At 39.5% G+C, this 14,739-nt stretch overlaps 1 protein-coding gene across 3 annotated transcripts in view; it reads right to left on the bottom strand.

Annotated features, from left to right (window-relative positions):
• The window catches only part of LOC124722958, a 192,789-nt gene that overhangs the window by 41,714 nt on the left and 136,336 nt on the right, over window positions 1–14,739 (bottom strand). The gene's annotated exons all lie outside the window — the stretch shown is intronic.

Raw genomic sequence — 14,739 nt, 5'->3', positions numbered from 1 at the left:
GAAATGGTAAGGGACTATATGAACACACAGTATTTGTTGCAACAACATTTTTTCAGTGAGTATGAAGAGCGACTGAGCCACAGCTTTCTGCTCTTCAGTTATGCTATTTCTGCATTCTGTGTAAAAAGCTGTATTAGGATGGTATGTTGCAAGATCATAGATCTATTAGATCCGAAACAATGGCTTGCCATATTTTAAGATTTTTTGCTCACTGACACTTCTGAAGCAAGTGACCTTAGTGAGACTTGTCGTAACAACTATACCAAGATATCGATGAAGCTGAAACTAGGCACAGAAATTAATGAAGATCCTTTAGGTATGTTTCAACAAAACTGAAGACCGCTGAGCTGGGACCCCTAGGTCACTTGACATGGGATGACCCAGGTCCAAATTACATATTGATTTTGGAGATGGGAGGATATCAGCCCAATTAATTACAGAGGGTAGCAATCACCACTGCAGATCTGCAAAAGAAAAAGATAATACAAGATCGGTGGGAAGCACGATCTCTCATGAAACAGTCCCAAAACTAGTCTCAAACCAGCTGAAGCTGGTTAAAACCAGATATGAATAGCAATGAAATTTTAAATTCCATTTGGCTTATATAACACAGACAGTCTAAACAGCAGTGAAGGACGTGTGTTTACAGCCATAAATAATACAGTAATTTCTAGTGACGTTAGTATCTATTCCCTACGCAAAATAATTGCGGTGAAGAAAAGTGTCAAAAGCAGATCTACCATGGTATTCATGCGCTTTTACAGCCTCACAGGTGGTGAAATATTTCAAGGAAAACTTGGGAGAAAGCCATGTGCAAATTTCCTGGTCACGTTATAGTAACGGGACCAGCTTTCAGCAAGGAGGTTATTTTATTCTACGTGTCTTATCTGAAAATTACCTTGAGCAGTTCATCAGAGTACTACCTGATGAGAGTGAGGTCTTAGATCGTCCAATTACAAACAGGTCCAAACTTTTCCACTCAGTTAATGCAGGGTAGGGAATCGAAGACCATAAGTCTGTGAGGACTATAGGTGTCAGTAGGATTGGCTATAGTGCATGGGGAATGTCACTGTTGAGTGACTGAAAAAAAATCCTGCAACGTCTGAATACATTATTTGTGATGTGTTACTCGACATGATCACGTTGGTTAAATAGCTAGGTGTAAAACTGCAAAATATTATGAAATGGAATAAGCGTATATGGTCGATATTAGGGAAGGTGAAAGGTCGGAGAATTCTAAAAAAAAGTGTTGGCGATCTAAAAGGAGACAGCATATAGAAAAGTAGAGCAACCCATGCATGACTACTGTTAGAGTGTTTGGTATCCCTAACAGGTCAGAAAAAAATGAAGAGATTAGAGCTATTGAGAGGCATGCTGCTAGATTTGTTAGCCGTAGTTTTGGTCGACACACGAGTATTACGGAGATGCTTAATGAATTCAAATGGGAACCCTTGGAGGGAGGATGAAGCTCTTTCCATAAAACACTACTGAGAAAATTTAGAGAACTGGCATTATAGGCTGGACTGCAGAATGATTCAACTGCCACCAATGTACATCTCACGTGAGGACTGCAAAGATAAGAAAAAGTAGGGCTCGTATGGAGGTGTATAGACAGTAGTTCTTCCCTCACTCCAATTGCTAATGGCAAAGGAAAGGGAATGGAATGATTATTAGTGGTAAGAGATTCCCTCAGCTATGCAACATATGGTGCCTTGTAGAATATGTGTCTAGAACACAGGTAGGAAAATATTTCTGAGTAGTGATTGGAACAAGAAACAGATTTCAGATTACCTGAGTAGTCAACATAACTCATTCATCTCTGAGTCTCAAAATATTTCAAAGGTGTTGTGCAATACGCCATAAATATTTACGTGCTGCGCAAAGTTGTAACACATGGGAAAGAGCTACTGTGGTCAAACAGCCACACCAGAAAGTTGTTCTGAAGGCCAAGAGAACTTCGTCACAGGTTCAAATGTAGATTGAGTGTTTTTACCAATCAAAAACTCATCGCAGTTCCACTGCCGACTGCTCCTTGTTAGTTCAGTATCAAGTCATTGTCCGTTTAGTTCACAGCACTCTCTCACTCTAGATTTGTTTAAAACCATTCTGTAACTCTGGACTACGGGTTCTTTTCATATACAGCATCCATGACCATAATTAGAAAATACTTTATAGTTAGGTAAACTACATAAAAAAATATGTTGTATGTAATACACACATCTTTTCGGGTAACAAAAGGGCATATCAGCTTACTTCCTCATTTTGATAAACAGCAGAAGACATACTTGTAACACGGCAAGTTTTCTGTTATTCATAAATTTTTTGGTTTCACCTACTTGATTTAGCAACTAACTTTAAGATAACTTTTAATAATTTTCTTAAACTGCAGTGTAAGAAAATTCATATAAAACTTATGATCTTGACTCACACCAAGGACAACATATGCTGTTTCCTCCATAACCTCAATAACTATTCCAAAATCCACTCATCATCTAGTCCTTCTCAACTAATTGAGATACCTTTCTAGATTTTGATCTCCACCTCCGAAATGGCTTCATAAATTTGCCCGTCCATATCAGGAATGTCAACCTTGAACAGTACCTGCACTATGACAACTGTCACCCATTCCACATCAAAAAGTCTCATCCTTACAGCCTTGCCATCTGTGGATGCCGTATCTGTAGTGGAAAGCAACAGCTGTTGAAATGCACTGATAATCTTACCAGAGCCTTCACTCGTACGCAATACCATAGCCTGCTCATCTATAAACAAATCTCCTGTGTTCATCTGTCCTCTGATACCAGTAAACCTGCTAGCCAGTCACTGACCAGCACTACTCTGGTTGCTTAGTATCACCCTGGCTAAACCACATCACATAATCCATCAAGGCTTTGACTTACTCTCATGTCCTCCAAAATCCTACCCACATCCCCAAAATAGTATTCCAACACTCACCCAACCTACAAAATATCCTTGTCCACTGCAAGACCTGTTGCAGACAGGCCTTGATGGAGTATGTGATGTGGTTTAGCCAGGGTGATACTAAGCAACAAGAGTAGTGCTGGTCAGTGACTGGCTAGCAGGTTTACTGGTATCAGAGGACAGATGAACACAGGAGATTTGTTTATAGATGAGCAGGCTATGGTATTGCGTACGAGTGAAGGCTCTGGTAAGATTATCAGTGCATTTCAACAGCTGTTGCTTTCCACTACAGATACGGCATCCACAGATGGCAAGGCAGTAAGGATGAGACTTTTTGATGTGGAATGGGTGACAGTTGTCATAGTGCAGGTACTGTTCAAGGTTGACATTCCTGATATGGACGGGCAAATTTATGGAGCCGCGCGCGCACACACACACACACACACACACACACACACACACACACACACACACACACCAGCACCAGCACCAGCACCAGCACCACTACGACTACTACTACTACTACTACTGCTACTACTGGTGCAGCCAAGTCACAGACATTTCCTACACAATTAAAGGCAGGGCCATGTGTGAAAGCAGTTATGCTGTGATTTCTGTACAGCATTCTATGTGGGTATGATAAGTAACCAACTGTCTGCCTGCATGAATGGCCACAGCCAAACTGTGGAAAGCAGCTGCTTCACCACTGGGGCCATTTGGATACTAGCACAACTACACATATGAGAATTGTCTCTCCAACCTATCTTGCATTCTCACAGTACCACTGGTCTCAACTTCTGCTAACCTGTTCCCAGTGCCTCGCCTTACCTTTTCCCTTCTCTCTTCTGTCCATACCACTCCTTCTCCATCCAGATAGGGCACTGCCCTCTCTCATCACTCTTAATGGCCACCAGAGTGCACTAGTGTTGTTCAAATGTAGTACTGTTACCAGACCTGGTAGCATATGTAAGTTGTTTGAAACATGTAAGATGTTGAGTAACAACTGTGAAGGACATTCAGATGCAGCGTAACTGTATAAGTCACCATTATCACCACCCAACAGAGTTTGAAAGGGACCTCATTGTGGGTCTCCATTTGGCCTGTTGATCAAATAGTGAAATATCCAGATTTATGGGGCATTTGGATGCGACAGTAGCTCGATGTTGTGACTCTGTACAAATCTGAGGGCAAGCATACTTGCAATCACAGTTCCAGTTGACCACATCTGACTACCACACACGAGGATAGCCATAATAAGAACTGAGCACATCATAACCCTTTCACACCTGTGTACCATCTGAGAACAATTAATGGACTTCCCTACAGGTTGGCTGGAGGCTAATAGCAGCCGAACTACAAAATAGCTGTTTCACAAGTATGTTACCGTTAACACCAGGCATCTGACTGTGTTGATCACAAAATACTGCTCATGAAGTTGGGCCATTATGGAATACAGGGAGTAGCTCACAGTTGGTTCACCTCTTACTTTAACAACAGACAGCAAAAGGTCATTATCAACAGTGTGGAGAATGACTAAGCAGTAATCCACATGCTTTCAAATCAAAACTGAAGAGTTTCCTCATGCGTCACTCCCAGTCTGTCAAGGAGTTCCTTGAAAAATTAAGCTGATGTGTGTTTATGTAAACTTATGGCTTGTCTTTTTTTGGGTTCATGAACATTTTACTTTATCTGTTATTACTTTTATGTAGTAATTTCATGTACTGACACATTCCATGACCTTGGATATTTGTTCATCAATTTGATCTTATGCAACTATAGATGTAAAATAAAATACATAAAAGCTACAATGTAAATCGCTGTGTTTGGAGTGGTGTTGTGAGACTTACGAAAGACATTTACATTGAATTGGCAACAGAAAGCTCAAGATAGACAGAAATAGAAGAACCTGCTGGGATCTTATGCTGCATGTTAATTCAGATGAGCCCTATCAGCAAGCCATCAAAACATTGAAAATGAGAAAAGCCGCAGAACTGAATGGCATATTTCCTGAATTTATAAAACACATAGGGGAACATGGAAGAACTTGGCTGAAGAAGTTCTACAATGATATACTCAAGACCAGAAGGGTGCCTCAACAGTTCAAGATCACACACATATCAGCAATCCTCAAATCTTTGAAGTCAGTACATGACCCCTCAAGTTACCGGCCAAATGAATTGCTGACTGCTTGCTTCAAACTACTGGAATGACTCATCCATAACAGAATACAAGGAATAATAAACAACATAATCCCAACATATCAAGCTGGGTTCAGAACCAAGCGGAGCTGCTGTGAGCAGGTCCTAGCCTCAACATCCTACATTGAGGCTGGATTCCAAAAGAAACTAAAGACATCAGTGGCCTTTATTGATCTGTCAGCAGCATATGACACTGTGTGGCTAGATGGACTCCTGCTTAAAAAAGCATGTCCCAAGTAAGAAACTTACGACACTTGTGGGAAATATGTTAACCAACCGCTACTTCAAGGTTAGCATTGGACAAAAACAGAGCAAGTCATTTATCTTGAAAAATGGGCTCCCCAAGGGTCCGTCCTAGCACCCCTACTTTTCAATCTGTATACCAGTGACATGCCAAACCTTGCTAGCGCAAAGTTTTGCTATGCCGACAACCTTGCAATAGCCCTTCAAACCAGCACACTTGAAGAAGGAGAAAGCTATATTACCTAGAGACTTAGAAATTCTCAACACATACTACAAAGTACGGAAACTCCATTCAAATACAGCAAAGACAGAAGTCTGTGCATTCCATCTAAACAACAGAATTGCAAACCAGCAGTTGAATGTCAACTTCTGCCAACAAAAGGTTAGACATAATTTCCAGCCTAAATACCTTGGTGTCACACTAGATCGGTCTCTGACATATACAAAACACTTGGAAAAACAAGCCAAAAATTAAAGACCCAAAACAACATTGTAAATAAACTAGCTGGTACAACATGGGGTGCTGACACATCGACTCTAATACTACAATACTTATGCTGGTACACCCAGTTGCCGAATACTGTGCACCAGTGTGGCAACATATTGCCCACACAAGGAAGCTGGACGTACACCTGAAAGAGTCAATGAGGATTATTACAGGCACATTAAAATCCATCCCGATCCCCTGGCTGCACACCATCAGCAACCTCCCACCACATGGATTACGACGCCAAGAAGCAATCGATTGAGAATGTAGGAAACTACTCCACCCCGACTACCCACGAGACCTCCCAATTCATACAGTCTTAAACAACTCTCACCCAGACCGCTTAAGATCTTGCAATCCACTGTGGCATAATGGAAGGAACGATAAGAAGTTCAATGTTAACGAAGAGTGGCACAAGAGGTGGAATGCTGCACCAGTAGCTCATCGAGGTATGCGAGACCCAACTGCCAGCCTACTAGGATTTCATCTGCAGAGAAGGGAGTGGCCAAGGCTGAACAGAATAAGAACTGGCCACGCCAGGTGCAATGCTATGATGCACAAGTGAGGACTCCGAGATTCTCCAGCCTGTGATTGTGGGGCCCAAGAACACTGTTCAACATATTGTTAGAGACTGTCCTCAGAGAAAGTATCCTGGACCATATAGTGACTTTATGAATGCTACTCCCTCTGCTGTTAGTTGGCTTCAATCATTAGATATTGAACTATGATTAAATGTATCTGCCTTTATTAACTTGCAATTATATCAGTCAAAGCAGTCAGTAATATCAAGTTCGTAATTTTCACAATTTAAAAAATATATGTATACAATTTGTGCCAAGAAGTAAAAGTATATGTAAATACTTAACTAGATATACACATAAAATTAAACTTTATGTACTTGTCAATGTCTGCTGTTGTTGCCATATGAAAACTAAAATAAACAGCAAGTGATTAAATTGGCTGAAGATGATGATGTGGCAGTGGTGGTGATCATGATGACCATCCCAACTCCATGATGTTTCATTTCATTTCCTCCTCCATTTCCAGGTGTTTCACTTTTTTTCTCAGGCATTGTATACAGTAACTGGTGATTTTTTGGTTGTTCAATAAATAGCCTTCAGAAACAATAATTTGTAAGAACATAATTGGAGATAAATTGAAATCTGGAATATCATTGTTGCTACTACGGTGTTTGGTGGTCAAATGGAACAGTTCTGTAGGACCTTAATGGTTGGTAAGCTTGATTAATCCAAAGATTGTATACAATGTACAGCATACAGTTCATTGTTGACAGCCATCTGAATTGATCAGTGTGTTAACTGCGACTGAAATGGAGAAAACCAAGTTTCATACTGTTATTAAACATGTTAGTTTGAAGGGTTGGGCTGCCATACAAATCAAAACAGAATTGGATGAAGTTCACACAGACTCTGCACCATCATTGAAGACCATTTACTTTTGGACTATTGAATTTAAACATTGTAGGACACACACTGAAAATGAAGAATGCTCTAGCCATCTAGTTGAGGTCACTACAAAGGAAGCAACTGACAAAATTCATGACATGGTAATGCAAAACCACCAAATAGAAATTTGTGAGACTGCTGAGACTGTGGATATCTTAATTGAGTGAGTGCATAATATCCTGCGCGGAGATCTGGCTATGAAGAAGCTGCATGCGAGATATATGGCACGATTGTTCACAGTTGACCAAACGCGCATCTGGCACATTTCAGCATAATGTCTAGTGGTGTTTAATCACAATCTTCAAGATTTTTTCGGCGATCCGTGACAGTTGATGAAACCTGGAACCATCATGACACACCAGAGTCAAAATGGCAGTTAAAACAATGCACAAAGGTGGTGAAAGTGCAACGAAGAAAGCAAAGACCACTTTGTCAGCTAGTAAGGTGACGGCAATTTTTTTTTTTTTTAATTCCCAAGAATACCTCATAGATTACTTTGGAAAAAGCAGAACAATAAGTGAACCCTATTATGCTTCACTGATGGATCATTCGAAACTTGCGTTGAGTGAAAAAAGACCAGGGTTGGTATGCAAAAAAAAAAGTGCTGTTTCGCCAGGATAATGCACGTCACACATCAGGGATAATGGTGAAAGTGCATGAATTGGGCTTTGAGTTGGTTCCTCATCCAGCCTATTCACCAGACTTAGTCCCAAATGACTTTGGCTTGCTGGGAAGAAATTTTCATCAAATAAGGAAGTGATAGTTGCAGTCAACGAGCATTTTGCAGAGTTTGACAGAACCTATTTTTCCAATGGGAAATGGGATAAAAAAGCTGGAGGATCACTGGACTAAGTGTACATTCCTTAAAGGAAATAATGTCAAGAAGTAAAGTAAAATGTTTATGAAATGAACATTTTTCCCTTTTTCTTACTAGAATTATCAAACCACCTTCACATAATCATCCTGTGAATGTTGCAGTTCTTTCTACACCAGACAGATATTGTCTTTGTGGCTCTTCAACAAATTCCACAACCATCAAACTTCAAACTTCAAAAACAATACTTAATACAAAATTTAACAAAGCATGTTTCACCTATAAAATAATACCCAGCCATGTAACCATAACTGTAAAAAGCATGTCATCTGCAGCACAACAGGAAAAAATGTAAAGCCAAATCATGTGTGGATAAAACAAGAAATCTCTCTCTCTCTCTCTCTCTCTCTCTCTCTCTCTCTCTCTCTCTCTCTCTCTCATATACTAGCAAATCATGTAGCATATCCACAATTTTAGTGAATAAATGCACAGGGTTATAACATAAACAAATACTGTAATAGAAATAAAACAGATAATCCAACAAAAGAAACTCACCAAAATGGTACATCACACAAATGCCCATCAATTACATCGTCAAAATAATGCACACATCTTTCACAGAAGAGTGATTAATCAAACACACACAAATTAACCTGAACAAGTAAGCAACCTGCTTGAAAAGGCTTCCAAAACATAAGATAAAATCAATGGTGTCCCAAAGAAGGTCAAAACAGAAATCGAACATATGATAAAGCAATGAAAAAGACTGAACGCACCTGAATCCAATGCAAATCTAGCAAGAGAATTAGCTGCTAAGAAAATAAAACACACAATAATAGTGGACAAAATCATCATAAAGGAAAACATAATGGTAACCGGAGAAAAACCTACAGAAAAAAATTAATGCAGGAAAATGCCATTGTTAGAAATTGACAAAAGCAATTAAATTTTACTCATAAAAGAAAAGGAATACTCTGACAAAACATCAGAACTCATCCAAAGCAACAACATCACAGAATTAACAAGCAGTACAACAAACCAATACCAAAGAAAGTTACAGATATCACAGAAAGAAACAATTTTCACAAACACACACACACACACACACACACACAACAAATCAACAGTGTGTAAGCAACAAATGACATGTAATGACTTACAACAACAAAGTTACACACAGGGTAGGCAATAAACTAAAGAAAGAAGAACTCTCATAGCATACTGAACAACCAACACAATACAGAATAGATGTAGAAGAACTACCACCAACATTGACAAATACAGCCAGCCTGGTACACATCACCTAAATTGCAATTGCTGTCAATCTGTATATGTGGGTCAAACATGCAGGGATTTCAGAACCAAATACGCAGAACATCTTTGAGCACTCAAAAGTAATAGCTCCCACCCAGATTTGCTTGTCACCTAACAGCACACAATCACCACCAAGAAACATAGAAACTGATTTAAAGATTCTTAAAACTTTTAACAGCCTACATCAAAAATTAACAATCAAAGAAAATTATAACACCCAAAAATTAAAAGCTTAAGAAAGGAAAGTACAAGATGAATACACATCACTGTGCAATAAAACCCTCTTTGCCACAACAGAACTTTACTCCCTCATTCACTGCTCCCCCCCCCCCCCACCCCCACCCCCTGACAGCCACCATCTCCTCTCCTTCCCCCCCCCCCCTTCCACTCACACACAAGCAAAACATCACAAATGGCAACAACACTTCAGATCTGCACACCACATCCCAAACTAACATGCCACAAAACAAATAATGAACACACAGCCATAACAACAAGTAATGGTGGTAGAAACTCTGTGCTTGGCAAACAAATCTTAACAAAATCTATTTGTAACTGAAAGAAATAAGTATGTTAAGTTGACACGAACAAGGAAGGGTGGGTGGGTGGGGGTGGGGGGCAAACACCATATCAAAAACTGTAAGTAACACACTAAATAACCCAATCCATAGCGATTCTAAGTTGAAAATGAACAATAAACAGAAGGAAAAAAATATTATGTTGTTTGCAGTTGACAAGCTGTAGATTGTGTAGTAGAGTTAAAGCTACCAGCATAAACAACCACTAGTTTCATGAAGGGTATGTAAACAAATGATATATCCACTTTATTTCCAACTAAAGCCTTGAGACATATCATAAATGAACAACTTCAAATGCCTCAACTAAGTGATTTATGTCTCAACTCTGTACTGCACACAAACTAATGTAAAATATTTGACAATAATCACTCCTTTTACAAATGTAAATACTCTGTGCCGAAGATCCATAACACACACACATAAGAAGTTGACATGTAACAACAATTTTGCCGAAAGAAAAACAAATAAAGCCTCTGAAAATAGCACAAAAAGTGCCGAAACATGTCTGAGTGAAAACAAAACTATAAAACTGTGTCTTGCATACAGTGGAATTCATCTCCAATCACTGTTGCTGTCATTCATATGAATTCCACGGCAAGCCGTGGCACTGTGTGCTAAATTCAAGTATATGAGAAATTCTAGCAGGAGCACATGTTGAACTGTTGTCACTGGTATGTACTATCAATATACTTTGATGACAACACATCATGTTTGCAATATGGATGCTCTTAACAATACAGCATTCGTCAGCTTGAAGAATGACACTGAGAAAGTAATGAAATTACTCTTTTCCACTGAAACCAGTAAAACAAAAAAGGTCTGAAGCATGAATATTAAATGCTGATTTACAAACCATCTGTGTTTAAATGTGGATCCGTATTTATATCTTTTGTAATTACAAACCACACCTCTGTTTTTGTTTGAATGACGAATTCACAACCATGGGCAAAATATCACACTTCAGTTAGTCTCTGTCATACTCGCAATCATGTGATGGAAAACAGAACTGGAGTCCTAGAACCCTTACATAATAACGAAGATTCCCAGAGTCTGGAGGTAATCAAGATCGAGCGATAAGCATTACAACAATTTAACACCCTTCTTCACCTTTTCTTAAGCAGCTCCACAACCAACTGCCTTCAAAGCAGGAACAAAAAGATTGATTTGTAGCAAACTAACTTAGAATATTTCTTTCCATCAACATACAGATCAACCTCCCCACACCCACCCCCCACCACCACCCTAAGTCTCTCGAAATTACCTGACTTTTCCAGTACATTCAATGTACCTGAGAATTATCAATTTTTTAGGTAAGATGCCAGTTATATTCAACAATGTCAGCGTCAGTGAGGAAAGCTGACCACATCAGAACTGAGGACAATACACAACCCATAAATATGCTGATCTTCCCCGACTAAGGTGATCGTCACCGGAGACTATCTGTTGGGGTGGTTCCAACTCAAAGAACTGAGTTCTTTGGACAACTATAGCTGTGGTAACACACCAATGTGCAATAGCTGATGCGTATCCTTTGCCTACAACACAGAGATGGTAGCGAATCTGGGGCAGTGCCAACATTTCGTCACTATGGCTCTAGAAAGCAGATACCATTGGTTGGAGATAGCACCACATGGTTGACCTAAATCCACTTTCCCAGTCCCTTTCAGGCCATTAGCAATACTGCAGGATGTCTTTTGGGTTGAGAAACTCATCAGCTACAATCCAGCAGCTGCTAAACCATATTACGGGGTTTGAAGCGTAATCAATAAATGGTGTATCTGAATGACATAATAGTGTTTTTCAAGAACATAGAGGAAGATATCACCCATACACAAAACATAATGGAACAACTAAAAGCCCCACACCTCACATCGGCTTAACCAAATGACACTTTGCGGGCAATGAAGTCAGGTATCTCGGGCATGTCATCAGGCAAGAGAGAATCCAACCAGACCATCAGTTACTAGAAGTGGTGGGAGGACCCCCAATCCTGGATGATAAGGGAACTGTAGTCCCTCACTATTCTAGCAAACTATTACTGAAGGTTCATGGCTGACTTTGCAAAGACCATGTAACCACTGACACACCCATAAGGGAAACGGGGAGAATTACCACTGGATGACAGAGTGCAAGGAGACATTCATACTGATGAAGCATTTTCCTATGTCAAGCCACAAGCATTTATTATGCATGGGTTGTGTGCTGAGAAAAGAAATGGATGGAAAGGAACATCTAATTACCTATGTGTCCCAGTATCTTAACAGATCCAAACTCTTAACAGATCCAAACAGACCTATACCACTTCGGAGAAAGAAATGCTGAACCTAATAAATGACAGAAAATATTTCCACTGCTACTTCACAGATATAATTTTGAAGTGGTTAAGGACCATGTCACACTCAAAGAGTTTCTTGGCCTGAAGGTTCCTAGCAGCTAATAAGATAGGCATTACAGTTTAGTCAGTCTGACTATGGACTAATAAGCTCACCTGGCAATTCCCACACAAATGCAGACACACCAAGTTCAGTGTCTCAGTCACCAAACATATTACACACTAGGGATTGATAAACAAATAAAACTGTGACCCAGGCTGCCAATGGTTTGTTTCCCAGATGCAGTTTGTGGTCAGCAAACGAATTCTGTGTAATTGAGTAGGTGAGTGACTTGTATTGCAATCTAGCTTGAGTAAGAAGGTGCTGAGACAGGCTTACGATTCACTGGTTTCAAGACACAGGAAATAGTGTGCCACAAATCAACCTGTTGTTGCCCATTACGGATGGCACTCAGCAAACAGACCGCACATCATGTGCGGAGCAAGCACAGTTGTATCACCAATGTGGGCCACAGTAATGGCTACAGGAAGCCAGTGCTTGGATCGGTTTTTCTAGGTTGTTGGCCACAACTGCTGTTCCAGATACGAAAGCCCATGTTTCATAGACTTTTTGCTTCAAATATTCATTACTATCATATCACAGAATACTGACCATTCCTCCTGGGATACCATGTATATCAGTAATGCACGAGACTACATCACTGTACCATTGTCCCAAGTACCACTTCCTGTGTTTCAGTTGTGGTTGCCCTTGCAGTAGTGTACATCTTTAGGTATCACAAGCAAAAAAATTTTTGAGATTAGCATTATTGCTATCACACAATCTAAATCCTGAACTTGTGTGACTTTAGCTGGCACCCAGAACCATAACTGTCTCACTGAGAGTGCAGATACGCTGACACTGACAACCTATACACCCACGTGTCTACAGTGCCTACCAGTCCAGGAACACACACACACACACACACACACACACACACACACACACACACACTGTTCAGCAGTATCACAGAGCTAATTTGTGAACAATGTATTTCTATCTTCCATTAATGTAAGTAAGAATTCTATTCATATGTATGCATGCAGGACACAGAGTAAATGAAAACCGAGGCTATATGCACACCTCCCAACAGGGCAAAACTGCAAGAGCTATATTACAACTGTGCCAGCCCTACTCAACAGTATCAATGCTGCCAAGGAAACATGACCATGCCACAACTGGGGCCCATATACATCCCATAAATGAATTGATCTTTCCTGACCAAGGATGCAATCAACAGAGGCCATTCACTTTTTTTTATTTATTGGGTTGTGTGGGTCATGTGAGCCAAATCTACTTGGTCAGGGAACAATTCAATGATCAGTTAACAGACTGCTGATTAGAAAATTTACAAATAAAAGAAACGAAATAATTAATAAAAACTTTAAAAAAGTAAGAGTATACTAAGAAATAACACACTACAAATACAAATCTCAATTATAACAAGGAACTTCTGTATAGAATACTCAGAGTACACCACAAAAAACCCTTAACTTAAGATTTGAATACTTGTGGTTTATCACTCAATTTTTTCAGACCTACTGAAGTCTACTGAAAGTAAACCTGCTGAACAGTATGTAATTTTATTTATAAAGCTCAAGGAACTACTATCCAAGTACAAATTGTTTTTCTGTTTAGTATTGAATGAATGAATATTTCAATTACTTCTGAATGAATCAATGCTGTCAACAATAAATCCTTCGAAAAAGTATACATTCAGAGACACTTGAACAAAGGCCTACAAAAATTTCACCGACACTGCAGATCTGTTTGTCCACTCTTTTCTCGACAGAGAAATTTCTTGGTGACTGCATGGAGCTTCCCCAAAATATACCTTAGGACATAACATAATGAAACTAAACAAAATAAACAAACCTTTGACTTTTTAGTTTCAAATACAGCAGAGATTATTCTTATAGTGTAAGTTTCTCCTCAAATCTGAATATGATACTTCCAAGAAAGCTTTTCATCTACTCTCTGTCCCAAGAATTTTAAATGGTCTGCTTTAGTGACTGACTGACCACTTTATGACAGTAAAATTTCACTTATCCAGGAGTTCAATGTCAGAAACTGTATGCATTGTACTTTACTGCAGTTGACATTAATCTGCTCTCTGAAAAGTCACATGCTGATGTTACTGACTATCCTATAAGCTAGATCATTTACATTACTTTCTACGTCTTTCACAATAAGACTTCTGTCAATTACAAAGAAAAAAGTTTTGAATCATGTATCATGTTTAGTTACAGACCCAGAGCACAACCCTGTGACACACCCCACTTTACATGGTCGTGGACAGCAAACCGTTGTTGAGCTTTTTTACTAATTCCAACTTCAGGAACTGT

Source organism: Schistocerca piceifrons, chromosome X (assembly GCF_021461385.2).
Source record: "Schistocerca piceifrons isolate TAMUIC-IGC-003096 chromosome X, iqSchPice1.1, whole genome shotgun sequence".
NCBI lineage: Eukaryota > Metazoa > Arthropoda > Insecta > Orthoptera > Acrididae > Schistocerca > Schistocerca piceifrons.
This window is presented reverse-complemented; position numbering and strand designations above follow the sequence as displayed.